The sequence below is a fragment of the Hemicordylus capensis genome, chromosome 2 (assembly GCF_027244095.1).
Source record: "Hemicordylus capensis ecotype Gifberg chromosome 2, rHemCap1.1.pri, whole genome shotgun sequence".
Classification (NCBI taxonomy): Eukaryota; Metazoa; Chordata; class Lepidosauria; order Squamata; family Cordylidae; genus Hemicordylus; species Hemicordylus capensis.
In genome coordinates, this window is record NC_069658.1 from 259,050,892 (window position 1) to 259,078,285 (window position 27,394).

At 44.4% G+C, this 27,394-nt stretch overlaps 1 long non-coding RNA gene across 1 annotated transcript; it reads right to left on the bottom strand.

Annotated features, from left to right (window-relative positions):
* Positions 1 to 2,474: 2,474 nt before the first annotated feature.
* On the bottom strand, positions 2,475 to 25,039 carry LOC128346778 (uncharacterized). The gene is made up of 3 exons (XR_008317187.1): positions 24,966 to 25,039; positions 24,308 to 24,368; positions 2,475 to 2,815 (listed from the first exon to the last, which is right to left on the bottom strand). It is a non-coding gene; the product is annotated as an uncharacterized LOC128346778 (long non-coding RNA).
* Positions 25,040 to 27,394: the final 2,355 nt, after the last annotated feature.

Sequence of the window (27,394 nt, forward strand, 5' to 3'; positions counted from 1 at the left end):
CCCCAGATGTTTTTGGACTTCAGCTCCCATAATCCCCAACCCAAGGCCACTGGGGAGTTGGAGTTGAAGTCCAATACCATCTGGGAACCCAATGTTGAGAATCCCTGCTCTAGAGGAAGTGGCATGGATGGTGTGTGTATGTTTAATGGAAAATCCTGCAAATTGTGGCATTTTAAATTTAAATGATCGGGCAGGCAGAACTGCTCTGGTATCTTTAAAATGCATTTACTCACCACAGTAGCAACCTTTTGTAGCTGTTTGTCTGTGCTTTGCTTGTGGTATCCAAGTCTTGACATCTAATCTCTTTTTAAAATAATTATTTTTTATGTATTTTATTTATATACCAACCCAATCAAACCTCTGGGTGGTTTAAATTCCACCTCTGTAAGTCACACACCTACATTCTAGTGTAGAGTAGTGTCGATAACCAGCTTTTGAACTGTAAGCCAACAGGTGTTTTCCAGCTTCCCTCTTCATCTTTTCTGATGAGCAATATGACATCTTCCCTGCCATAAAGAAAACATTGGCTGCTTTCAGGATCACTTAAATTCCCTGGTCTCTTCAGTGGACACAATGAGAAACCATCGTGTGATGTGTTAAATGCCTCACTGTAGTGCAGTGTCAGCCCAAGGACGGCCATGCCCCCTTTCTTCATTGTAGCCACCTGCCTCATCTCCAAAAAGTCTCCTCTCCCCGCACCACCCAAAAGAGTGAAAGGTGGTCCCTCCTGTTTGCATCCCTTTGCTCCAGCACAAGGGAGCTCCACTCTAGCCCTTAAGATACAGCCCAGATGCCACCCTCTTCCCCTTTGCAGCAAGGCTCTGCCATTCTGGGGTGTAACAACGGGGGGGGTGACCCTGGGGCAAGATTTAAGGTGGTCTCTGAGGCGGCCAGCACTGCTGCTTGCCTTCACACTGCCGCCCACCCACCACATGTGCCGGCCGACCCTATGGCTTCCCCCGCGGCTCACACTGCCTATGAAGCTTCCTTTTGCTCATGCGATAAAACGACATCACCACGTGGATGTGAGCATGCCGCCCCATCCCATCAAGAACCGGCGCCAGTGCGATAATGTCATCAGGTTGTGTCAGTAAAGGGAGGCAGGTTGGGTGGTGTGAGCAGCGGGGGCCATGAAGGCAGGGGGCAAGCCCACAGGGGGCAGGAGGACATGGCAGGGCAGGGCCCCCAGCCATCAGTGGCTCATGTGCTGCCCACTGCACTCCTTGCACACACACCCTCCCCTTTTAGCCACATGTCTGCTGTCATTTTAAGGACCTTCTGAAAACAGTGGCCCAATTCACGTGCAATGCAATTGCACATTTGTAACTGCTGGTTGGCTGGTGCTCCTGGGTAGGGATCGGCACGAAGCTTTTACAGGCCTCTGGTTCAAAGATGGGGCGGTTCGAAGTTCAAAGGCCCCGGGGGGTTGGTGCTTTAAGGGCTGGGGAGGGGGCACTCACCCCTCCCTCCGCTTGTTGCCCTCATTGGCTGTTGCCCTTATCAGTACTTCCGGCCACTTCCAACCGAAGAGGGCAACGGGGCGGCAAGGAGATATGCTGCCGCCCCAAAGGTTTTTAGGGGGAAATGGTGCCAGTGGGGGAAAGCGGCGGGAGGGGTGAGTTCACCCTCCCACACCCTAAAGTGGCACCCCTGCTGCCTTCGAACTGTGGAGGCGTGGTTCTGTGCACATCCCTACTCCTGGGCCCATGGAAAGCATTGAAAGCAGCTCTGGTGGAGCTGCACAAGAGGGCAGTTTCACAGCCACTTAAAACAGCAAGTTTGCAGTTGCACAGCACTACTTACACCGGACGCCATGCAAGTCGTACTGTACAAGAGCACTGTTCTAAGTAGTGACCCAAATGCTCTCTTGCACTACACTGCCAGGGCTGCCTTCCACATGCACACAGCAGCGCTGCCTGATCAACAATAGGAACATAGGAAGCTGCCATATACTGAGTCAGACCATTGGTCTATCTCGCTCAGTATTGGCTTCACAGACTGGCAGCAGCTTCTCCAAGGTTGCAGGCAGGAATCTCTCTCAGCCCTATCTCGGAGAAGCCAGGGAGGGAATTTGAAACCTTCTGCTCTTCACAGAAGGGCTCTATCCCCTAAGGGGAATATCTTACAGAGCTCACACATCAAGTCTCCCATTCATATGCAACCAGGGTGGACCCTGCTTAGCTAAGAGGACAAGCCATGCTTGCTACCACAAGACCAGCTCTCCTCTGGACAATGCCAGCGTTCTGTTGTGCATCATGTAGGCTGTGACAGCTTCCCTTCATCTAGGAAACCACCCAGGCTCTTTGACACTCTTGAGACACATTTATGAAAGACTTGTTACAGAGCTTATTCCTTGTTACATTTCTCCAAGAAGATAGGTTACCCTGATGCTTAGTGAAAAACTCCTGGGGAAGGTGGGGAAGGGTGAAATAAAGAGTCCTCACAACTTTGTAAGATGGAAATAACTGGCTTTATTTCACTTAGGCTTAATCGGATGTTGCTGAACCAGATCTCATGAGCATATTGGTGTTTCAAGTATCAAAATGTAAACACATTACAGTGTTTATGTGTCTTGTGTGGTTTTGCTGGTAGGAATCCTTCTCTGTGCCTTCATTTCCATGGTAGGGCAGTGGCGGCTGGTGGCTCCCGAGACTGGGAAGGTGCTAGGCAGGGCAGGCGATGTGCAGAGCCAGAGATAGTGAGAGGTGGAGCCAATTGCACCCGCCCCCCAGTATATTATTGGGTTCTTCTGTGTTCTGTCTTGGAATATGTGAATCCAGTTACAGGTCTTGTTTTAGTTTTGGCTCTTTTCTTCCTTTTCAAATTTTAAGATGAGAACAACAAAAGCATGATTACATCTCTCAAATTTCCAAGTTATAGATATTATATATAGTATTACAAAAATCAAGAAAGAAGAAAGGTAAACCTCTTCCTCAGATAGAGATAGCAATACCATTCCATTTAACGTCATTATCTGTACTAACAAAGGAGCTATTAATAAAAACCGCTATTGCTCATGTGTTTGTTTGTTGGCTTGATTGTTTGGAGAGAGGGAGGGAGGGGAGACCTTTTGGAGATCGGACATGTGTCTACAGTGGATCACGGAGTCATGGCCATTCCTGGGCCGACACTTTGCCAGGCAACTCCGGGCACTGCCAGAGGCACAGGGTTGAGGAGTGTGGAGGGAGTGGTGGGTCGTTCATTATTGCTGGGTGGTGGGTTGTTGTTGCTGTTATTATTAATTCAATTTCTATACCGCCCTTCCAAAAATGGCTCAGGGTGGTTTACATAGAGAAATAATACATAAATAAGATGGCTCCCTGTCCCCAAAGGCAGGGGCGTAACAAGGTTGGCTGGGGCCCAGAGACAAGATTTTAAAATGCCCCCCACCCCACCGCCCGTCACCGCCTTCATCTCCTTCTCCTGGGCCAATTATAGCTACACCCCTGCTCTCACACATGCACCATTAAACTGAACATCAAAACCATGGGATTTTAAAGAAAAGCCCCATTTTAATGGATTAGTCCTAACCATCAGATGTTTACTAAAGCCACCTTTAGAGACCCTTTCAAGGGAATGAAGGCTTTTTTTATGGGGGCAGGGATCCTGTTGTTCATGTTTATTATGAAGCCGCCGTAACTCCTTTGCCATGATCTTGCGTGGAGCTCTCCCAGACTGCAGGTTTTTCCACGGGTTTACTGCAAGTTCGAAGTTGCCAAAACAAAAAACAAAACAAAACAAAAACCCCACACACAAACACAACAATAACAAAAACAACAAAACACCGCCCTGACATAAAAAGTGGTTTTAAAAAAAACAAACCCTCCAGAAATAAATCGGGCAAAACTCGAACAGGCACTGAAAAACCCAAATTGTGTGTGTTTGTAGTACTCCCGGATAGCTTGCAGGGACTTCCAGCCACCTATTTCCACCTGCTTCCTTAGATGGAGTAAGTATTTCCTTCTGCCTCTCTTCTCTCCTCCATTATTCAATTTTGCCCTCTCTTCCAAAATGTCATGATGGCAGAGTGGAATGCTCTAATATCCTCCAGGGCTATGGGCACCCTCTTTACAACTTTCCTGTAGATATAATGGAACAATTTTCTGTTCCCTTCATTGATGCTCTAATAATGGCTCAGTTGATCTCTGGTGCAGTCATGAATAAGGATGGGGATTAACAGTTAAAGGCTCTGGAAGACAAAACCAGTGACAGGGCATCCATTCTCTGGCCCAAAGAACTCCTTAAGGATATTCCTCCTGGTCATCCCAAATTATGACAGGTTTTAAATGAACTGGCCAAAGCAGCAGCCTTCATGGCTGATTCCAGGCTTGATTGCATTCAGTATGCCTCCAGGCCAATGGCTTTAATGTAGCTGTTTGTAGATCCTTATGGTTTAAACATTGGAATGTGGATTCTAAGTTCAAGCTTAACCTCACCTCTACTCCCTTCAAAGAAGCCAAACTCAAATCTCGGCAACAGTGCTTTCATTCCTCCAGATCTTATCCACAATATCAATACTATTGCCCCTCGAAACCAGTCCAGCATGGTGCACCCAGTGGTCTTTTAGAAATAGTCCCAGCGAAACCTCAGAAAGATGGCAATTCTCTTCTTTCATCCCACCCTCTCAGAAGCAATGACTATCCCTGCATTGGCGGGGGGCAGACTTCAGAGCTTCACTCCCCACCTGGGCCAATTCCACACAAGACTGCTGGGTATTGGACACCATTTCTCAAGATTGCTCCCTCAACTTGGACTTCTTTTCCCCCAACCTCTTCATCATATCTCCAATTTCAAAGAATCTAGAGAAACATCTCAAGATGACTAATGCCAGTCATCCTGAATCTGCCATTGCTGAAGATTTGTGAGTTATCCAGAATCTCCCATATGGCAGATTCCAGAAGAACCAATTGACCAAAATATGTCAAGGCATCTATTCTATTTTATTTCTGGCACCAAAGAAGGATGGTTCTTGGAAGGCAGTACTTGATCCGAAGCATCTAAATCATTTAATTCACAGTAGGGATATGCACGAACCAGTTCGGTGCTCACTTCCTTGAACTGAACTGGTTTGATCCAACAATATTGCCTTAGCATACCAATCCCTTTCCCTGCCAGTGCTGCTTCTATCACTGCTCACTCACAAGCCAATAAAGAATCAGGGAGATTGCAAGCCAATCAGAAGCCAGTGCCAAAACCAGTCAGTAAGGGGAAAACAGGCCTCCAAAATGGCACCTGGAAAATCCCAAAAATTCCAACTCAGAACATGTTGTTCCGTTTTGAGCTCGACACAGGCCCTTCATTTGAAGGGCAATCTGTTTCAGTCTCGAAACACTCAATGTCCCATTTTGAGTCAGAACGTTTGGAGCATGAAATGTTCTGCACATCCCTAATTAGGGGTGTGCATGGAACTGGCTGGCCTGGTTCGGTTTGAGTCCGGACCAGACTCAAACCTGACTGGACCAGTTCGGTCTGGCCTCCATCGAACCCCCCCGGTTTGATTGGGGTTCGTGGATATTTTTATTTTTTTTAAAAAAAATCTTAATTACCTGGGCTTCCTAAAGGCCGTGTGTGTGTGTGTCCTGCGAAGGTTCCCCCTCCCTGCCACCAGCCTCTTAAATCACCGCTGCGGCCCGTAATATGATCTTTTTTGTCCTGTTCGGGCCTCTGTAATTGCGTGTGTTGGTCATTTTGCCTGCTGCTGCACATGTGCAAATGATCTCTGCAAAGCCCTGGGCCATGCCAGGCCTCACAGAGGCTATTTGCACATGCGTGACGGCAGGCAAAATGGCCACCATGCACAATTACAGAGGCCCGAACGGGACAAAAAAGATCATATTACGGGCCGCAGCGGTGATTTAAGAGGCTGGTGGCGGGGAGGGGGAACCTTCATGGACACCCCCATGGCCTTTAGGAAGCCCCCCAAAGGGGCTAGAGGTAATTATATTTTTCTTTAAATAAAAAAAACCCCACGAACTCCCCCTGGATCGAACTGAACGGGGGGGGGGGGTGTTCAATGGGGGCCGGACCAAACTGGTCCGGTCAGGTTCGAGACCGAACCCCCAAACTGAACCGAACCCCCGAAACCCCAAGCCAGTTTGCACATCCCTATCCCTAATGTCGGGTCCACAACCCATTCTTAAGCATGACCTCCATCCATATACACTGTTAAAAAGAGTGTAAGGCCAATGTTTCACAGTAAGACGAGTGTTTCCTCCTTTTTAGACTATGAGCTCTCTTGGATCAGGGAATCATGTTATTCTAATTGCTTTTTCTATGTAAGCAAATTGATGAACTTTTTTATTTGTTTAAAAGTGGTATATAAATATTCATCTATATGAATACACAGAGTTTTACAAATATAAAACACTTAGGTGGTACATGGCAGGCCTTAGATGGTATGTGGCAAGCCACGCCCATGCAGAGCTCAACCAATCGGCAGTGACATTGGAGGCCTTACCAGTGGGCTTCTCTGGTAGTGGGAATTCTGTGCCATGGCTACCCTCCGAAACAGCAAAACAACAATGTAAAAGATCTGAGATATAGAACATAAAACCAAAACAACAGATCCTAATAATGTATCCAAAAACAAAAACAAAAAAACCCCAAAACCATTAAATATGTGAATATAAATTATATTGAAAGTAGATCGATAATGAATGTATAGTGATCTGGATATATACACAAACAACAAAACAATAAGATTGAAAACTATAAGACCACAACAGCTTCCTGGTATTATATGTTGTTTCAATAAATCTTTCTCAAGTGTCCACTGAGTTCAATTAATCTTCGATGAGTATCATCAGTGGTGTCTTTGCTTTTGTTTTCTGTTGGACGATGAATAATTTTCAGGGAGAATCCATCTGTTGTTTCTCATCATCTGTCCATTCTACAGGATACCCACAATTCACTAATTTATTGATAATGATCTGTCTCCTCGAAGGTTTCCAAATGATGCGAGGGGTGGGATGGGCCTGGGCCTGTCAGCAGCCTGAGGGGTGCGAGCGGCCATGGCAGGAGTGGCAGAAGTGAGGAAGGGCCCAGTCCACCACTGCCGCTGCTCCTCCTACTCGAAGCTACCGAGCCCATTGGCAGAGGCAGGCAGGCAGGCGAAGGACGAGATGAGCCTGGGCCTGTTAGAGGCCTGAGGGGAGCAAGGAGCTATGGCAGTGGTGGTGGCAGTGAGAAAGGGTCAGGTCAATCAATGCCACTGCTGCTGCTGTGGGGAGGGGGGAGCAGGAGGAGTGAGGCTCAGGTGAGGGTGGGGCTGGGAGGTCTCTGGGTTTAGGGGGCTGCGGCTTGGCCAATCGACGCCAGCAATGCCACAGCCATGACCGAGGGGTGAAGGGGATGGAAACAATGGGGCGGAGGAAAAGGAGGAGCAGGAGCATGGCTCAGGTGAGGGTGGTGGTGGGGGAAGCAATGTCATGGGAGGCACTGAGGGTGTGTGAGTGTGGTAGAGACTGAGTGAGAAGCAATGACAACGGAGGGGATGTGGCAGTGTATGCATGGCTCAGGTGGGGACGTCTCTGGGGTAAGGGGATTATGTTGGGGGCAAGGGGAGCAAACAAGTACTAGCATGCAGATGCTTTGGGAGGGTTCAACTAGTTGTTATTATCTATATATTTAATTCTCCTAGGCATATCCATCACTGATCCCATGAGTGGCAGCTTTTGTGAGAGTTCGGGAGCAGCTGCCAGATAGCATAGCGATGGGGAGAAAATAGTGATGCTGGCCGCCAGGAGCAGGAGGCTGCTGCCAGGAGTTGGTGGGTGGGCGGGAGGAGGTAGTGGACTGGTCAGCCCTCCAGCCAGAAAGTGCTGGGGGAGGGGCAAAGACGGGGGGGGAGAAGAAGCCAGCCCACCCGCTGGTCAGAAAGTGGGGTAGGGGGAGAAACCGGCCGGCCGGCCAGAAAGTCAGACAGGCCGGCAGGGGGACGGGGGAAGGCAGCAGTGGTGGGTGGGCTGGCTGGAGGCGCAGATGCTCTGCACCTGGCCCAGCTAGTTATTATTATTTTGTGGATTGCAGCAAGACTAAATCTAACCTTATAATATCTGAGATAAAACAAAACATATGTCTTGAGGCAATTCAGCTGCTGTTGGAGTATTGAGATAAGACTTTTTCATATAGTGGGGGCTTTGCCTGCCAGGAACATGTTATTCCAGTCTAGAGTTGCCATGTTCTGGCTCTCCAAATCCAGGTACCCATTATGCATATTATGTAAATTGGCTTGCAAATAATTTGCACATGCAAATTAGCAGCTGCACTTTCCAGTTGACTTGTATTTGCTCTGGATATCTACCAACAATAGTTGGGGAAGATATCTTTGCCTGACTATTATCCTTGACATATTAACAGCAGCAATAGAACAAAAAGATGCACTGCTTTTAAATTAAAGCTGAAATTCTGTACACCCATTTATAAGTGTATCTAGGGAAAATAGTGCCTAGGGTACCCCCTGCTAACTTGGCAAAGAGGCACCTTTTACCATGGTGATTCTATTTATTTAGAAGGGGGAGAGTAACTGGCTCTATCGACCGCCAGCACAGTACTTCCAGTGACTGTTGTTGGTGTCTATCTTATGTTTCTTTTAGATTGTGAGCCCTTTGGGGACAGGGATCCATCTTATTTATTTATTATTTATCTATGTAAACCGCCCTGAGCCATTTTTGGAAGGGCGGTATAGAAATTGAATTATTATTATTATTAGGGCAAGCACTGAAATTGCCCCCCTGTCCAAACATCTGACACCCATCTTTCAGATAACTTTACCATAATATCAGCTCAAAAATACAACTCCAGACACTTTCAGGAGAAACAGGTTGTAAGCAACACACACACGCATATACACATACAGCCACACATGTGGCACATATGTGCCAGTCACCTTCCCAAGGAAACGCAGCATATACATGTGCTGGGCATGCCTCCATAGAGCTAAGCAATGAAAGGTCTCTTTAGCAAATGCTCTGCCACCTCAGCACACCTCACTACAGGTTGCTGCCTCTAAGAAATTCAGGGATGAGTTTTTTCTGTCCAAACAGCTTTTGGCTTAAAGGGAGATGGATACAATGGGAACTCCTAGGGGCTCCAAACAATCTGAAATTATCCAGCAGCTTACAATAAGCTTGGATCCAGCAGCCTGATCAGGAAGAAGGTGGAAGTTGCAACTAGCCACAGAACAGCAAAACAGTGTGATATTCAAATCAGAAAAATGGTGTGTACGTGAGAGAGAAAAAGAATATAACAATAATCTACCCTGCACTACAGTCACCAATTTTCCGTCTCTGCCACACTGCAAAGGTTTGGTAAAAGGTTGCCCCTGCCCCATCCCTTCAAGATCTGCCTGGCATGCAGAGGGGAAAAGTATTACCAGGTAGAACAAGCTGGCTTCCCTGCAAAGTAGCTACAGGCTGAGAAAGGGGGAAGGTGCACCAATGAAATAAATTAAAGAGACAAATTGTTCAATATGCAGGCAGGCAACAGGCAGATTGGACAGTAAACTTTATGTCTAGTTTATCAAATGCACTAGTCAATCAGAATCACAGCATGACTGTTCAATGTGTCTTTTAAAAACAATTCAAAGTGTTCAAAGTAAAAAGGGAGTTGCATTGACTTTTTAAAGAAGACATTCTAAAATATAACTTTTTTAGAAGGCAAGGAAACTTGAGCAAATCTACTTGGGATGCACAGGCAATAAAAATGTGAGTACAACTCAGCTAAATTGAAGGGAATAATTTGCAGCATGTTAATGACTTATTTCAAAAGACAAGCCATTTCTCAGTATGGTAAGACTGCACAACACAGGGATGGCAATACATTGCAAATATAACATTTCTGGGTGTGAATTCTTACAGCAGATTTTTATTTTTTTTAAAGCACCACACAAGTTAAAGGCAGGCACTTTCCAAGTTTGAAATCCCACAAACCTTATAATCAGATTGCTTGACAAATATGCAGATAAAGATAGAACTCTGTATAGAGAATTAAGCAGCATGTGAGTGAATATTTCCATTTTATTCCTTGCCTCTCCTCCCCACACTTCAGTTTTGCCAGGTTACAAGGTATTAAACCAACATTGTCTTTTTAAGGGATGTTTTGTCCACTTTTGTGCCATTTATATCTGTTTTTTAAATGCTTGGTTCCCTGCCAACATCTTTGCATTCTTTCAACTCCCTAGATCAGGGAAAAAACTAGACTAGGGCCTCGCAGAGGCGATGTGAGCATGTGTGGTGGCCATTTTTTAAATGTAAAAAATGGCCGCCAGACATGCTCAAATGGTCCCTGTGAGGTCCTAGGCCTTGCCAAGCCTCACAGACGCCTTTTGAGCACATGCAGAGACCTCCAATATGGCCACTGCACTGATCTTTGTAGGCCTGAACAGGCCTGAAAATCAGACCGGGATGGGCTGCAGCGGGATCTAAGAGGCCGGCGGGTGGAGGGGGAACCTTTGAAGACCCCACCACAGCCTTTAGGAAGCCCCCCTGAAGGGGCTATAGGTTAATTTAAAAAATAAAATAAAATAAATAAATTCGTGAATTGGGGAGGGGGTGGGGAGCAGCATGGCACTGGCGCCCCCAAGTGGTGCCTAGGGCAAGTGCCCTGGCTGACCCACCCTAGATTCACCTATTCACTCATTATTTGAAAGAAGATCTAATTGAAACTAACAGTGCTTTCTTCTAAGTAGGCAGAATGTAAAGCCAAGAAAGTCCTTAAACATTACAATACACAGCCTGGTAGTCAGGTAGTGATTCTCATCAAAAGCAAGCTATCCTCTCTCAACTGCCCAATAGAGATCCCCTGCTGATAACAAACAAGGCAGCATTCCTCAGGGGACTTGTGAAAGTGAAACCCTCCCAGCTAGCCTCCTGTGCTCTTCCTCTCTTAATCCAAGTCCAGCGGTTGAGCAGAATAGTCACTTCATCTTTTGCTCCATAACTTTGCTTCTACAAGGGAAAAGCTTAGCATTTTAAAAAAACTGAAAGCTGAAATCCAGGTGAATCCAGGTGAGCTAAGCAAGCCAGACGAGATGCTTAAAATCTGGGTGATACCTGGAATTCTGGGGGGCATGGCAACCCTATTCCAGTTGGACCCCCCCTAATATGAAGCAAACACCCTCTGGACATTGCCATGGGATGGTTTGTACATGTTATAGTCATGGGCTCTATTCCTCTTGTCTACATAGCTTTTATTGTCTAACACAATCTACTATTAACATTATAATACAGGGGTTGATATAAAAGCTCTTCTTAAAAAGAAGAAATTGTTTACATTAAAAAGGCTTGCATCAAAGAGAGAACTTGCCATCACAAATGGCTTGCATCTCAATAAATGCGTAAGTTAAAAATAAATCTTCACTGAGAATAATCAATAATAACCACTAAACAATCAATGTTTGAAAAACCTCTTTCTCCTTCTCTCTTGATTTGAAAAAGATACTTGAATGAATATTTTGGGCCCAAAAGGCTAACACTAGCTTACATACAAAAAGTTCTGCTTTCGTTCTTCCAAGAATCTTTAAAATCATTCATAAAGGGGAAAAGCACAATTCAAAGCTGTCATTCCTAGTCTTGTGAGAAACTGGCTCCATCTTGAAACAGGTGATGATTAATTCACTCTTGCTACTTGCATCTTTTAAAAGTCAATTTCTTCAGCCAGCTGGCTGATATTTCCCCCCAACCAGCTCATGATTAAAGTTTCTTCTCCCTGTGCTCTGGAGCAGGGATTCTCAATGCTGGGTCCCCAGATGTTATTGGACTTCAACTCCCATAATCCCCAACCAAAGGCCACTGGGGCTGGGGATTATGGGAGTTGAAGTCCAATAACATCTGGGGACCCAAGGTTGAGAATCCCTGCTCTGGAGCACTGCACCTAAATGGAGGGCTTTAGCTCTACCTGCCCCTCCCAATTTCAGAACAATCCATTTAGGGCAGGGTTTCTCAACGTGTGGGTCCCCAGATGTTATTGGACTTCAATTCCCATAATCCCCAGCCCCAGTGGCCTTTGGTTAGGAATTATGGGAGTTGAAGTCCAGTTACATCTGGGGACCCACACGCTGAGAATCCCTGATTTAGGGTATTAGTCCTTGAGATGTTCCTCTGAGGGGAGTCAGCAATATTGTTTTGGTCATTTGCATTCTTTCTCCTCATTAAGATCAGACTGGTCTCTTGTCCATCTTATTTATTTATTATTTCTCTATGTAAACCGCTTTGGAAACGTTTGTTGAAAAGCAGTATATAAATATTTGTTGTTGTTTTGTTGCTGCTGCTGTTGTCAATGGCATATATTAAAATTAAAATTTTAAATTTTAATGTCTGTTTTTATCTATTGTGTTTTTATCTGTTTTTGTGAATTTTAAATGTTTCATATTTATGTTTTAATCTGTACACTGCCTAGAGATTTCTATATTAGGCAGCATAGAGATTCAATAAATAAATAAATATAGGCTCAAAGATTATTCTGTTTAGCTTCCAGACAATTCTGGTACAAAAAAGGCTCATGTCAAGAGGAAGGTCAGATCAGTCCAGAGTTGCATTTATCCGTGACAGGAACTCTCCCACCCATTTGTCACTCACAGCCAAAAATACTGAAGCGGTCATCTTCAAATTTAGTTTGTCATTTCAAAAGTGTTATTTATGGTGAAGTCATTTGCAAGCTTGCAAGTAATTTGCAAGCTGAAACTTGCACACTGTGACTTCGACTTTACATTTCAATGTTGTGTGAGTCAACTCATAAAGAGTCACCTCAGTCAACTCTTATACAGTGGGTGTGACTGCAGTACCACGTTTATTTCAAGCATGTGGTTTCTACCACACCCTTTGAGTCTATCCATTGGGATCTCTGTGGGGATTTAGCTCGAACAGTGTGCAAACATGCATACAGCAGTAATAAGCTTTGGTATGGCTGGCATGCTTAACGGCAGGTCAGAGTTAAGGACCAGGTTTCTTCAAAAACAAAATATAACACTGAGTAAAGAAGAGAAGTACATAAGAGAATGAGGGAGTTAGCAACCACTTGGGGAACTGGACAGAAGCACCAAACTACAAGATGTTGGTCAAACAAAAGCAGAGAACTGAATTTCAAGGAATGCAAGTGTGAGAGGAGCTTAGCTTAGAGGGGAGGGGGAGAGAGATGGGCTATCAAAGAAATATATAGTTATAATCTGTATACCTGACCACCTTAAGTGGTGCAGCAGGGAAATCTTTGACTAACAAGCAGAAGGTTGAATCCCCGCTGATACTATATCGGGCAGCAGCAATATAAGAAGATGCGGAGAGGCATCATCTCATACTGCATGGGAGGAGGCAGTGGTAAACCCCTCCTGTATTCTACCAAAGAAAACCACAGGGCTCTGTATAAACTGCCATGTGCCAACTACACCTCCCCCCTCCCACAACACACACACACACTGGGGTACTCAGTTTATTTTTTAGGTATTTTTGAAGTGTTTAGAGTCTTTGGTGTCCTCATTACACACCTTTATGTCTTCTGTTCATTTTTACCCCACTGCTTTGCAGGTGGGGGTGGGGAATTAGTGGCATTCCATATTCCAACGACCCTGCAACCCACAAGCCACTGGGTAATCAGTTTATATTTTTGGAATTTTTGAGGTGTTTAGACTCTTTGGTGTGTAATGAATCCTCATAGGGATTCATTATGAAAGAAGGTTATTAGACACCAAAGAGCCTAAAAACTTGAAAAAAATCCCAGAACATAAACTGAGTAGTACCACACTGCCTTGCGGGTGGGAGTGGGGTGTAGTTGGCACATCGCAGTTGACACTGTCGAAAAGACAGTCAAAACGAATAGAGGAAATGAAGGTGTGTAATGAATCCTCATAGGGATTCATTGAGGGAAAGTTATTATACACCAAAGAATCCAAACACTTGAAAACTAGTGACCACACATTTTGCTCCATAACTCCACTTCTACAAGGGGTAGAGCTTAGCTCGAAAGAAAGAAAGAAAGAAAGAAAGAAAGAAAGAAAGAAAGAAAGAAAGAAAGAAAGAAAGAAAGAAGGGAATCTGGGGGAATTAACAACAGTGATTTGAATCCCAAATTGATTTGAATCGAATCAGGCACAATTTGATTTGTACTCTAATCTAGCCAATGGACTACAGGGGTGTTTTGTTTTGTCTCCAAATTACCCGAATCAGCTAGATTCAGGTACAAATCGATTTGTACCCAAATCAGTTTGCACATCCCTAGTGTCCATATGCTGTATGGCCCACACTCTGCACCTGGTGGTGTTGGATGGCCTCAAGGAGGCCAAGGCATCCAGGAAGCATGGCATCCAGCTTACAGATCCTGCTGCCGCCATGGCTGCACTTTTGGAGAAGTGCCACAAGATTACTCTATGAGGAGCAGCGAGAGCTTGGCCTCCTTGACACTTCATCCCTGGGGATGTCGAGAACTAGTGGAACTCCACCCATCCCTTGCTCCAGTACCTGCTGGAGCAAGAGGCAGCCATCTACGATCTAGCCAGGAGGTGTGACTTGTGAGTGTGTGATCTTTCCAACTCAAACTGGAAGCTTATCTCCAAGTCTGTCTTTGCACTCGAGCCCTTCCTGTTTGCCATGAAAAGCTTGTGTGCATCTGGTGGGCTATTCTGGGAAACCAGATGCTTCATTAGGTAGGCCTTGCATCTGATCCAGCAAGGCTCTTCCATTCTGTTCTAATCCAAGTTAGACAGTTTAAAAGACCGGGCATTTTCATCCACAGGGAAGTTTACTAGGAGGCCACTCAAATGGAGTGCTGTAGGAAGATGATAGGATTACCTTTTCCACTAACAGTCCTGGCAAATACTGTGGTTTTGTTCAGAAAGTTCTGTATATAAATGCAAAGAAACAGAAAGGCAGTACAGGGTGTACTACTTGTTTTCTAGCTGTACTGGATTATCATTCAAGGCCATATTACATAAAAATGTGTGTATCAGTAACCCTTTAATATCAGTAACACCACTTCCAGTAGGTGTGGGCAGCTGGGATCAGAAAAAAGTTTCTTTTTTCTAACAGCTGTCCTAATCAGTAGCTCCCACAAAGCTAAGCATGATATTTGTTACAACTGGAAGCTGCACCTGTTCAACATGGTTTCCTTTGCATGGAAGGCTTTTGGTTTTATTCTCCTTTGCATACTGGTCTGAGTTTCAGACTAGCTTGGAAAAACTATATGAAGGTCTTTCTTCTTCTTCTGCGGGGGTTGGTTTTTTACAAATTTCAATGGCAGGGGGCTTCTAGTAACCCTGCTGGAATTTGCATAATCTACTGCAGTGGTTCTTAATATGGGGACCACCAGATATTGCTGAACTACAGCTCCCAGTAGGGATTTGCATGGGACATTGATGGTTTGGTTCAAACTCAAATTCAAACTGAGTTTGAACTGGACCACTAGTCTGTGTTCTGGTTCAGGTCGAACTAACCCCCAGTTCTGTTTGACCCACTGAGCTGTCTCAAACTGGTTTGATCCGGGTTGCGGGTCCCTAATATAAAGGGGAATCCAGTGAGGATTCCCCTTTAAAGTCAAGATGGAATTCTGCTTTTTTAAAAGCTAAGGGTGTCGGGGGGAGCGGTGGCAGGAAGGCACCTAGAAGGGTTGTGGTGGTGGTGGCTCTCCTAGCCCTGGTGCTTCTCCCCCACCATAAACAGCATGGTCTGTATAGCAGGGGGCTGTTTGTGAGAGGCCATGCACATGCACAGAGGTCTTACAAATTTGTGAGGCCATATGTGTGCACTGAGGTCTCACAAATGGCCTACACGCATGCGCAGTGGCAGAACGGCCCACCACTGTGTGGGCCACAATGTTCAGGTGGGAGAGAAGAGCTGGGACTTGGAGGAGCTACTGGCACCAGCGCCACAACCAACAGTGATCTGCCTTCCTGCTGCCACCCTGGTGACCCTTAGAAGCTTTTTAGAAAGCAGGATTCCTCCTTAATTTTAAAGAGGAATCCTCACTAGATTCCCCTTTAGAACAGGGCGCCCCCAAATGGGTCAAAGCAGTTTGAACTAGTGTGGTTCGAACTGGGTCTGGTCGGGTCCAGTCTGAACATGAACCATACGGCCTGAACCGAAGCCAGACTGGTTCACGGTCGAACCGTCTCAGTTTGATGCCAAACCAGCTTGGTTTGATGCAGAACTGGTTTGAACCAAACCAGTTCCGCACATCACTAGGACAGGACAGGGACAGGACAGGGAGGAACAGGACAGGGAGGGGCGCCTTGGAGGTGGAGTTGCACTGTATCTTAAAGAAGGGATAGACTATAACAAGCTAGAAAACCTAGGTGGACTGGAGTCTTCCACAAAAACTCTGTGGGTGACAATACAAGGCCTGAACAGAAAAGTACTACTGGGGACGTGCTATCGCCCTCCAGATCAAAACGCTGACAGTGACTGGGAGTTGCAGCAGGAAATCAGGGAGGCGTCAGGGAGAGGCAGGGCAGTGATAGTGGGTGACTTCAATTACCCACACATAGACTGGGTAAATTCACACTCAGGTAATGACAAAGAATTCAGATTTCTAGATATGCTGAATAACTGTGCCCTAGAACAGTTGGACTTAGAATCGACCAGTTGGAAGGCAACCTTGGACTTAATCCTGAGTGGCACTCAGGACCTGGTGTGTGATGTCAGTATCATCGACCCTTTAAGGAACAGTGAGCATAGTGTGATCAAATTCAACATACAGGCGGGGAGAGAATGACCAAGGAAGTCTAACACAGACATTTTGAATTTCAGAAGAGGAAACTTCTCCAAAATGAGGAGTATGGTGAAAAGAAAACTGAAAGGGAAAACCAGGAGAGTCACTTCGCTCCAGAATGCATGGGGTTTACTCAAAACCACAATACTAGAAGCCCAGATAGATTGTATACCCCAAAGGAGGAAAGGTACCATTAAGTCCAGGAGGATGCCAGCATGGCTAACAGGTAAAGTCAAGGAAGCCATAAAGGAGAAGAGGACTTCCTTCCAAAACTGGAAGGCCTGTCCAAATGAAGAGAACAGAAAGGAACACAAACTCTGGCAAAAGAAATGCAAGGTGACAAAAAAGGAGGCGAAAAGAGAGTTTGAGGAAAATCAAGCTAAAAGCATCAAGGGGAAAAACAAAAACTTCTTTAAATACATCAGATGCAGGAAACCTGCCAGGGAGATGGTTGGACCATTAGACAATGAGGGAGTGAAAGGTCATTATTGAGGAGGAAATTGAGGTTGCAGAGAAGCTAAATGAGTTCTTTGCGTCCGTCTTCATGGCAGAGGATACTGAGCATATACCTGATCCTGGACGAGGCTTTTCGTGGATGGAGGCTAAAGAACTGAGTCAGATAGCAGTGACAAGAGATGATGTTCTAAACTGTCTGGAAAAACTGAAAACTAGCAAATCACCAGGGCTGGATGGCATCCATCCAAGAGTCCTCAAAGAACTCAAATGTGAAATTGCCAACTTCCTTGCCAAAATATATAACTTATCCCTGCAATCAGGCTCTGTACCGGAGGACTGGAAAGTAGTATATGTAACATTGATTATCAAAAAGGGATCCTGGGGCAGTCCGGGAAACTACAGGTCGGTTAGTTTAATGTCTGTTCCAGGCAAATTGATGGAAAGCACCCTCAAGGATAAAAAGCACATAGGAGAACAGGCCTTACTGGGAGAGAACCAGCATGGCTTCTGCAAAGGTAAATCTTGCCTCACGAACCTTTTGGAATTCTTTGAGAGTGTCAACAAGTGTGTGGATCAAGGTGCTCCAGTTGACATAGTATACCTGGACTTCCAAAAAGCTTTCGACAAAGTTCCTCCTCAAAGACTCCTGAGGAAATTTAGCAGTCATGGGATAAGGGGATAAGTATATGTGTGGATTGCTAATTGGTTGAAGGACAGGAAACAGAGGGTAGGTATAAATGGAGAGTTTTCACAATGGAGGGAAGTAAGAAGTCAGGTCCCCCAGGGATCTGTACTGGGACCGGTGCTTTTTAATTTATTCATAAATGATCTAGAAGCAGGGGTAAGCAGTGAGGTGGCCAAATTTGCAGATGATACTAAACTCTTTCTGGTAGTGAAATCCAAAGATTGTGAGGAGCTCCATAAGGATCTCTCCAAACATAGGGAGTGGGCGACAGAGGCATATCTAGGGGAAATAGCGCCTAGGGCAAGCACTGAAATTGCGCCCCCTGTCCAAACATCTGACACCCATCTTTCAGATAACTTTAGCGTAATATCAGCTGAAAAATACAAGTCAAGCTTGTTAATCTTTTAATATTTCAAAAACTATTTAGCAGTGGACATAGCCAGACCAAAAAATGCTGGAAAACTACAAATTTCAGTATGCTGGGGAGCATGAAATACCCAAATACTATGTGGAGGTGTACTTGGAAAACTGAACAGAATTGCCTGTCTAATTCTCTACTATGCATTGTAGCATCACTAGTACATAAGTTTTAAGAATAAATGGAGAATTTGACTTTCCCCAGATACTCTGAAAATAATTAAAGGATACGCAGAGTAAACTCTGTCACTGCTTGGAATATATTCTAGTATTTCAGAAAGACAATTAAAATGAGAGAAAGAGAGCAAGAAACTCCCAGTTGGCCTTAATACTAAGGATTTCACACTGATTCAAAGACAAGCTCACCATTAATAGCCATATTATTAAGACCTCACATTTAACTCACTTATCACAAGAAGCAAAGTAAGAGCAAATGAATACAATCCTAGCTCATAAGTTTCAGCTCAGTATTCACAAGCCCTCATTCTCTGTACATAGTGCCAATCTGAATATGTGTACAGTGACATATTATTATTTTTTTAAAAAAATTACCTGTAGCCCCTTTGGGGGCTACACCTTTGGGGGGTTTCCTTTGGGGGATCACCTTTGGGGGGTTTCCTAAAGGTCATGGGGGGGTCTGCAAAGGTACCCCCTCCCCGCTGCCATCTAGGGCCTCGCAGGGACCATTTGAGCATGTGCAGTGGCCATTTAAAAAAATATTTCTTTTAAATGGCCACTGAAAACAAAATGGCCACCATACATGCTCAAATGGCCTCTGTGAAGCCTGGCAGGGTGCATGCGCGGTGGCCATTTTGTTTTTGGTGGCCATTTTTTTTTTAAAAAAAATTAATTTTAAGAAATGGCGCCCCCCCTTCAAGTGGTGCCCAGGGCACGTGCCCTGCCTGCCCTACCCTAAATATACCCCTGATGTTTCCAATGTGTCAATTGGGAAAAAAATCCTAGCAGAACAGTGGGAGGAGGGGAGGCAAGAGGGCAGAACTGGCCTGGTTGAGCCTCTAACCATTGATAGTATCTTGGAAGTGGTCATCAGGGTTGGGGAGATGCAACATGTTGTTTCTAGTTCCCACACTTGTAATTCTATAAGCCTCTATCATGTCTCCTTTTCCCCTACTTGTCTTTTTCAACTTAAAAATGTATGTTAGGTATATGCTCAACTGCATTTTAAGCAACATAGTTATTTGTAACTCTAATCTCATTAATATTCCCAGTCAATCAGTGAGGCAAATCATTCACATTACCATTTTCCCAGAGCTGGAATGAGGCTAAGAGACGGGATTTCCCCACGGCTATGCAACAATTTCATGGTTGAACTAAACCAGTTCTTCCAGGCCAGTTTCAACAGTTGTATGATCATCTCAGTCAGAGTGCTTCCTTTATTTCAAAACATATCTGACTATGAAGTTGGCTCAGGCTTCTCTTTAATTCATCATAGGAAGAATAGAAATAAAGAAAAGAAATGAAGTTGAAAGGGTTCTACAGTCCATCCCATTGTCCACTGCGCAAATGGCCCCTTCGAGCATGAAACTAAACTGGACACATGATATATGTCAAAAAGAAAGACAGTGCCTTGCATCTCAAAGGAAAATAGATGACTCATAGCAAAATGTACTTATTTCAAAGTAGGCAATGAATTCAGACCACCTGTGTCCATATGAACCTAGAGAGAGCCTGAGGTCCTCACAGGCCCTGTTCTCTAGCTTGTCACTGATTCTGGTTTGGTTGGCGGTGACTAGAGAAAAGATCTTTTCTCTTCTCAAATACCCTCCCCACACAAGTCCATCTATAAAAATTCATCATGTGCCAGATGAAAGAGAGATAGTGTGGGAAGCCATCCAAATTTTGGTGGCACCAAACTCCACATCCCCTGACAGTCTCTCCCTGCTTTTTTATGTTGAACAGAATGGGGGCAAGGGTACAGATGGAAGTAAAGGTCATGGAGCAACTCCTTAATTTTTTTGGAGGGAGGAGAAAGATACTTTGGGGGGGGGATATATGGGTTGTTAGGTTTGGTGGGAGGAGTTCAGTGTAATGCTTAGGGGGATCTGCACCCTTGAATGGGGGACAGGGTAGAATCCTGTGGGGCTCTATAGGCTAATGGTCAAAGGGCCAAATAGTCACCCCCTAGCATCACCCTTTGAAACTAACCCCCAAAGGCAAGATTGGAACCAGCCCACATTTGCTTCCCAGTCCAAACCCATTCTGGAAGGATTCCTGCCTGTCTGATACTGTCAAAAATGGCTTTGAGGTCTAGCACAATCAACAGAAACGCCCTTCCAATAATCCTGCTCCTGGCATAGATCATATACCAACACAGTTTCAGTCCCAAAGCTAGACTGGAAACCAAACTGAAGTGGATCCAGATAACTGGGGTCATCAAGATCACCTGGATATATAGGCAACCTTTTGAGATCTGCACTGTGCCTTTCCACACAAAGGGAAGTCCTGGTTAGTTCCATGTTCCCCTTCACCCAACCTGCCAATGAGACAGAGACCTGGGCGACAAAATGTCAAATGAACTTCAATGTTGGCAAGCGTAAAGTGATGCACATTGGAACAAAAAAACCCAACTTCAAGTATATGTTGATGGAATCTGAACTGTCGGTGACTGACCAAGAGAGAGATCTTGGTCATGGTGGACAGCTCATTGAAAGTGTCAACTAAATGTGTGGCAGTGTGAAGAAGGCCAATTCCATGATTGGAATTATAAGGAAGGGCTTTGGAAATAAAAATGCTAATATCATAATGCCCTTATACAAAACTATGGTGCGGCCACATCTGGAGTACTGCATACAATTCTAAAAAAGGACATTGTAGAACTGGGAAAGGTACAGAAGAGGGCAGCCATGATGATAAGGGGCCTAGAGCACCTTCCTTATGAGGCAAAGCTACAACACCTGGGGCTTTTTAGTTTAGAAAAAAGACGACTGCGGGGAGACATGACAGTGGTCTATAAAATCATGGTATGGAGAAAGTGGACAGAGAGAAATTCTTCTCCCACTCACATAACACTAGAACCAGGGGTCATCCCATGAAATTGATTGCCAGCAAATTTAGGGCAAGCACATGGAAGTAATTTTTCACACAACGCCTAATCAACTTGTGGAATTCTCTGCCACAAGATGTGGTGACAGCCAACAACCTCGATGGCTTTAAGAGGGTTTTGGATAATTTCATGGAAGACAGGGCCATCATTGGCTACTAGTCCCTGCTAACTTGACAAAGAGGCACCTTTTAATGTGGAGATTATCTTTATTTATCAGTGGGAGAGTAACTGGCCTTATCCACCCCCAACACAGTATCTCTAGTGACTTTTGTGGGTGTCTATCTTATGTTTCCTTTTAGACTGTGAGCCCTTTGGGGACAGGGAGCCATCTTATTTATTTATTCTTTCTCTGTGTAAACTGCCCTGAGCCATTTTTGGAAGGGCAGTATAGAAATTGAATAATAATAATAATAAAAGCAACAACACTGATAATAAAATTCAGCCATCCCAGGTCTTTGGGAAGGACTCGATGTCTGGATAAAACAAACCAGTCAATAACACCTGTCTGACTGTGTAAATAAATGATAATAATGAACAAGTAAAGAACCGAACAGAAAAATGGAAAAACAAGCCACTGCATGGTCAATATTTGCACAATATAACTGGAAAAATCAAACATCACCAAGACCTGGCAGTGGCTCAAGACAGAAAACTTGAAGAAAGAAACAGAGGGTTTAATACTGGCTGCATAAGAACAGGTACTAAGAACAAATGAAATAAGAGCAAAAGTTGAAAAATCAGCAACAAATAGCAAGTGCCACCTCTGTAGCACATGAAACAGTGGACCATTTAATCAGCTGTTGTAAAAAGATCGCACAGATTGACTACAAATAAAGGCATGACAAGGTAGCAGCAATAATACACTGGAACATCTGCAAAAAATACAAGCTACCTGCAGCCAAAAATTGGTGGGACCACACAATTCAAGAAGTTGTAGAAAATGAAAATGTAAAAATATTATGGGACTTGCGACTACAAACAGAAAAACATCTGCCACACAATACACCAGATATAACTATAGTTGAGAAGAAAGAAAAACAAGCAAAATAATTGACATAGCAATATGCAGGTGACAGCAGAATAGAAGAAAAAGAAACAGAAAAAATAACCAAATACAAAGATCTACAAATCGAAATTGAAAGGCTGTGGCAGGAGAAGACTAAAATGATCCCAGTAGTAATTGGCACCCTAGGTGCAATTCCAAAAGACCTTGAAGAGCACCTCAACACCATAGGGGCCACAGAAATCACCATCAGCCAACTAAAAAATAACTTTACTGGGAACAGCCTACATTTTGTGGCGATACCAATAACAACAATATTGATAAAAAAATTCTGGCATCCCAGGTCCTTGGTAAGGACTTGATGTTGGGATAAAACAAAGCAGTCAGTAACACCTGTTTGACTGTGGAAACAAGAGAGGATAATGATGATAATCAATAATAATAATAATAATAATAATAATAATAATAATAATAGACGTTTCTACCAAAGCATAGAAGGAGAAACTGCAAGAAACATAGAAACACCAAATAAAGAAGAAACAGTGCAATTCTGGGGAAAACTATGGGACAATCCAATAGATTATAATAAAAAAGCAGGCTGGATGAAAGAGGTCAAAAAATGTAACCAACAAATGCAAGATCTAATAATAACACCAGAATTAATAAGTGAAAGAGCAAAGAAAATTAAAAATTGGACTGCTCCAGGCGACGATGAACTGCATGGCTTTTGGCTTAAACACCTAACAAGCCTTCATAAACAACTATCAAAACAGTTCAATCACATTTTGCAAGGAGGTGATATTGAACAATGGCTAACAACTGGGAAAACTCATCTCATCATGAAAGACCCAGCAAAAGGTGCAGTTCCAAGTAATTATAGACCAATCACCTGTCTGCCAACCATGTTCAAATTATTAACTGGAATAATAGCAGATGAAGTGATGCAACACTTATTAACTAACAAACAGCTTCCAGTTGAACAGAAAGGAAATTGCCCGAACACCAGAGGCACAAAAGACCAGCTGCTGATTGACAAAATGATTTTAGAAAATTGCAAGAGAAGAAAAACCAATCTAAGTGTTGCATGGATTGACTACAAGAAAGCCTTCAATTCATTGCCTCACACATGGATACTACAATGTTTAGAAACAACTGGTGTCAGCAAAAACATTCAGATATTTATTAAAAAAGCAATGAGCATGTGGAGTACAGTTAACAATCAATGGCGAGACACTTGGACAGGTTAGCATTAGAAGAGGCATTTTCCAAGGGGACTCACTATACCCTCTGTTGTTTGTAATCACCATGACCCCACTTTCACAAATACTAAACGGAACAGGCCTCGGATACCAAACATCTAAAACATCCAGTAAATCAACCATCTGCTGTACATGGACGATCTGAAGTTGTATGGAAAGTCCCAGTCAGAAATCGAATCACTGCTAAACACTGTCTGTATATTCAGTAGCAATATAGCAATGGAGTTTGGACTAGACAAGTGTGCTGCATTAATAATGAACAGAGGGAAAATAACAAACACACAGAGGTGTAACTAGGGAAAACGGCGCCCGGGGCAAGCACTGAAATTGCGCCCCCCCGCCACCCCCCCAACATACATCTGACTGACACACATGTGTTTTTTCCTCACAACAACCCTGTGAAGTTGGCTTGTATCTCTAACATCAGAATTATGATGCAATGAATGATGATATAGCCTACATTACACTTAGGTTTTTCCTCACAACAACCCTGTGAAGTTGGCTTATGTAGATTCAGAAATGGCAAAAACAGCTCTTTCAAACAATGCTTAATTAGCTTATGTAATTCACTGCCACAAGATGATTTCCAGTAGCTTAGATGGCTTCTTTAAAGAGGATAAACTCATGCACCTAACAGCAGCTATTAGCCACACAAGCAAAACAGAACCTCCAAGTTCAAATGCAGTATAACTCTGAAAACTAAATACTGGTAAAAAGCAAGGGAAGGTCACCTTCTTGTCCTGCTTGTGAATGCCCAGAGACATCTGTCTGGCTGCTGTGGGAATCAGAATGCTGGAATGGAAGGAATGGAAGGACCTTTACACTGACCCAGTAGGGGAATTTTTGTTTACTTTTTTAACACCATTTGTACTGAGGAATTTGTGAAGTGCTAATCATATGTAAAGACTTAATACTCCTCTTCTAGTTTGCAGTATTAGAAATCACAGATTCACTCACAATACATGGATAATCCCAGGATGTTTTCAGCGATAAATAACGTTGTAATTAGAAAACAAATGGTGGTCTTTTAAACAGATCTCCAAAACACCCTCTCTTAAAATACAATCTGCAATTTATTCCGTTTATTTCCAACAATCCCACTCTCCCCCGCCCAGAGCAAGCATACTAGCTTAGTGCATAAAATCTCGAACGGAAAACCAGAACTAAGTTAAAGGAAGGAAGTGTGTGTGTGTGTGTGTGTGTGTGTGTGTGTGTGTGTGTGTGTGTTAGAGAGAGAGAGAGAGAGATATTCCTCCACACACACTTGTCTTATGCCATTGTTGTCTTATGCTACTGCCAACTCAAAAACGCGTGATTTCTCTCCCTCCCCGAGAGATTCTTTGTGTGCCGACTCAGACTGAGAGCGAAAGAGAAAGACAAAAGCCTTACCTCGGCAGCTGCCCAGCCCTACAAAGGAGATACTTCCTTAAACAGTCTTAAGCAATTGCCAACTCAAAAAGCATGTTTACTCTCCCTCCCCAGAGAGTCTTTGTGTGCCGACAGACTGAGAGCGAAAGAGAAAGCAAAAAGCCTTACCTCGGCAGCTGCCCAGCCCTACAAAGGAGACTTCCTTAAACAAGCCAGAAAGGTGCAGCAGCTTTTTAGCCACTATTGACACAGGAGGCTCAGCTGCCAAATGTGCTGGCCGGGGTGTCCTCTGCTGCCTGCTGCAGCCCCAGCCCAATGACCCGACGGCGCGGCTCTGCTCCTCCGCTCCGTGCCACCGCCACATGCAGCCTGAGCCGGCTGCAAAGTTACCAAGCTGGGAGAGGAGGATTCCAGAGATGCACGCATGTGCAGCACGACTCGGCATGCCAGCCGAGTCGCGCGTGCGTGCGACTACCCTACCCTCACCTAGCCAGAAAGGCGCCCGCCGTGGCGCCCGCCGCCAAGAACTTCCTGATCCAGGCAGGCCAGCAGCAAAGCAATGGGGGGGGGGGGCGGCCATGGAAGGGACTGGAGCCGGACCGCTCGTGGGGGAGGGGGCGCCGATGCGCTCCCTTGACTGCTGCTGCGGCAGAGGCAGAGCCAGAGAGAAATTCAAATTAATTTTTTTTTAAATGGGGGGGATCAGCGGGGGTCATGGCGGCGCCCCCCACGTGACCCCCAAAGATGGCACCCGGGGCACGTGCCCCCCCCCTGCCCCCCCTATCATTACGCCTCTGCAAACACAGAAGGAATAGAACTGCCCAATGGAAGCAAGCTCAAGAACCTGGAAGAGAAAGAACCATACAAATACTTGGGCATTCTCTAGGCTGATAACATCGTACACACTGAAGTTAAAAGGAAAATTGGAAGTGAATACATCAGGAGAGTTAGAAAAATCCTCAAGTCCAAACTCAATGGCGGGAACACCATACAAGCCATAAACACCTGGGCTATACCTGTTATCAGATACACTGCAGGAATAATAGACTGGACCCAGGCAGAGCTAGAGACGCTAGATCGTAAGACCAGGAAAATCATGACCATCTATCATGCTCTGCACCCCTGCAGTGATGTCGATAGGCTATACCTCCATTGCAGCTCAGGTGGAAGAGGAATGCTGCAAGTCCATCAAACAGTAGAGGAGGAGAAAAGAGGCCTTGAAGAATATATCAAGGACAGTGAAGAAGATGCACTTCAAATGGTCAATAATGCGAAACTATTCAACAACAATGAAAGAAAGCAGGCCTACAAGAAAGAACAAGTCAAGAACCGAGCAGAAAAATGGAGAAATAAGCCACTGCATGCTCAATATTTGCACTATATAAGTGGAAAATCAGACATCACCAAGACCTGGCAATGGCTTAAGAATGGCAACTTGAAGAAAGAAACTGAGGGTTTAATACTGGCTGCACAAGAACAGGCACTAAGAACAAATGCAATAAGAGCAAAAGTCGAAAAATCAACCACAAACAGCAAGTGCCGCCTTTGTAAAGAAGCAGATGAAACCATGGACCACCTAATCAGCTGTTGTAAAAAGATCGCACAGACTGACTACAAACAAAGGCATGACAAAGTAGCAGGGATGATACACTGGAACATCTGCAAAAAATACAAGCTACCTGTAGCCAAACATTGGTGGGACCATAAAATTGAAAAAGTTGAAGAAAATGAAGATGTTAAAATATTATGGGACTTCCGACTACAAACAGACAAACATCTGCCACACAATACACCAGATATCACTGTAGTCGAGAAGAAAGAAAAACAAGTCAAAATAATTGACATAGCAATACCAGGGGATAGCAGAATAGAAGAAAAAAAAATAGAAAAAAAATCACCAAATACAAAGATCTACAAATGGAAATTGAAAGGCTGTGGCAGAAAAAGACCAAAATAATCCCAGTGGTAATTGGAGCCCTGGGTGCAGTTCGAAAAGACCTTGAAGAGCACCTCAACACCATAGGGGCCACAGAAATCACCATCAGCCAATTACAAAAAGCAACTTTACTGGGAACAGCCTATATTCTGCAATGATATCTATAATAACCAACAGTATTGATGATAAAATTCAGCCATCCCAGGTCCTTGGGAAGGACTCGATGTCTAGATAAAACAAACCAGTCAATAACACCTCTCTGACTGTGTAAACAAGAAATAATAATAACTAGTGGGCCCAGGCACAGAGCATCTGTGCCTCTAGTTGGGCCCAGCTCACCTTCGCCACCGTCGTCCTGGGTCAGGCCCCCGCCCTCAGCTGGGCTGCTGGGACGCATTTTTCCTGGGCACACCCAGGAGAATTATATATATAGATAGTTGGAGGGCTATAGGCCACCTCCAGCCTCAAAGGCAGGAGGCCTCTTAGTACCAGTTGCAGGGGAGTAACAGCAGGA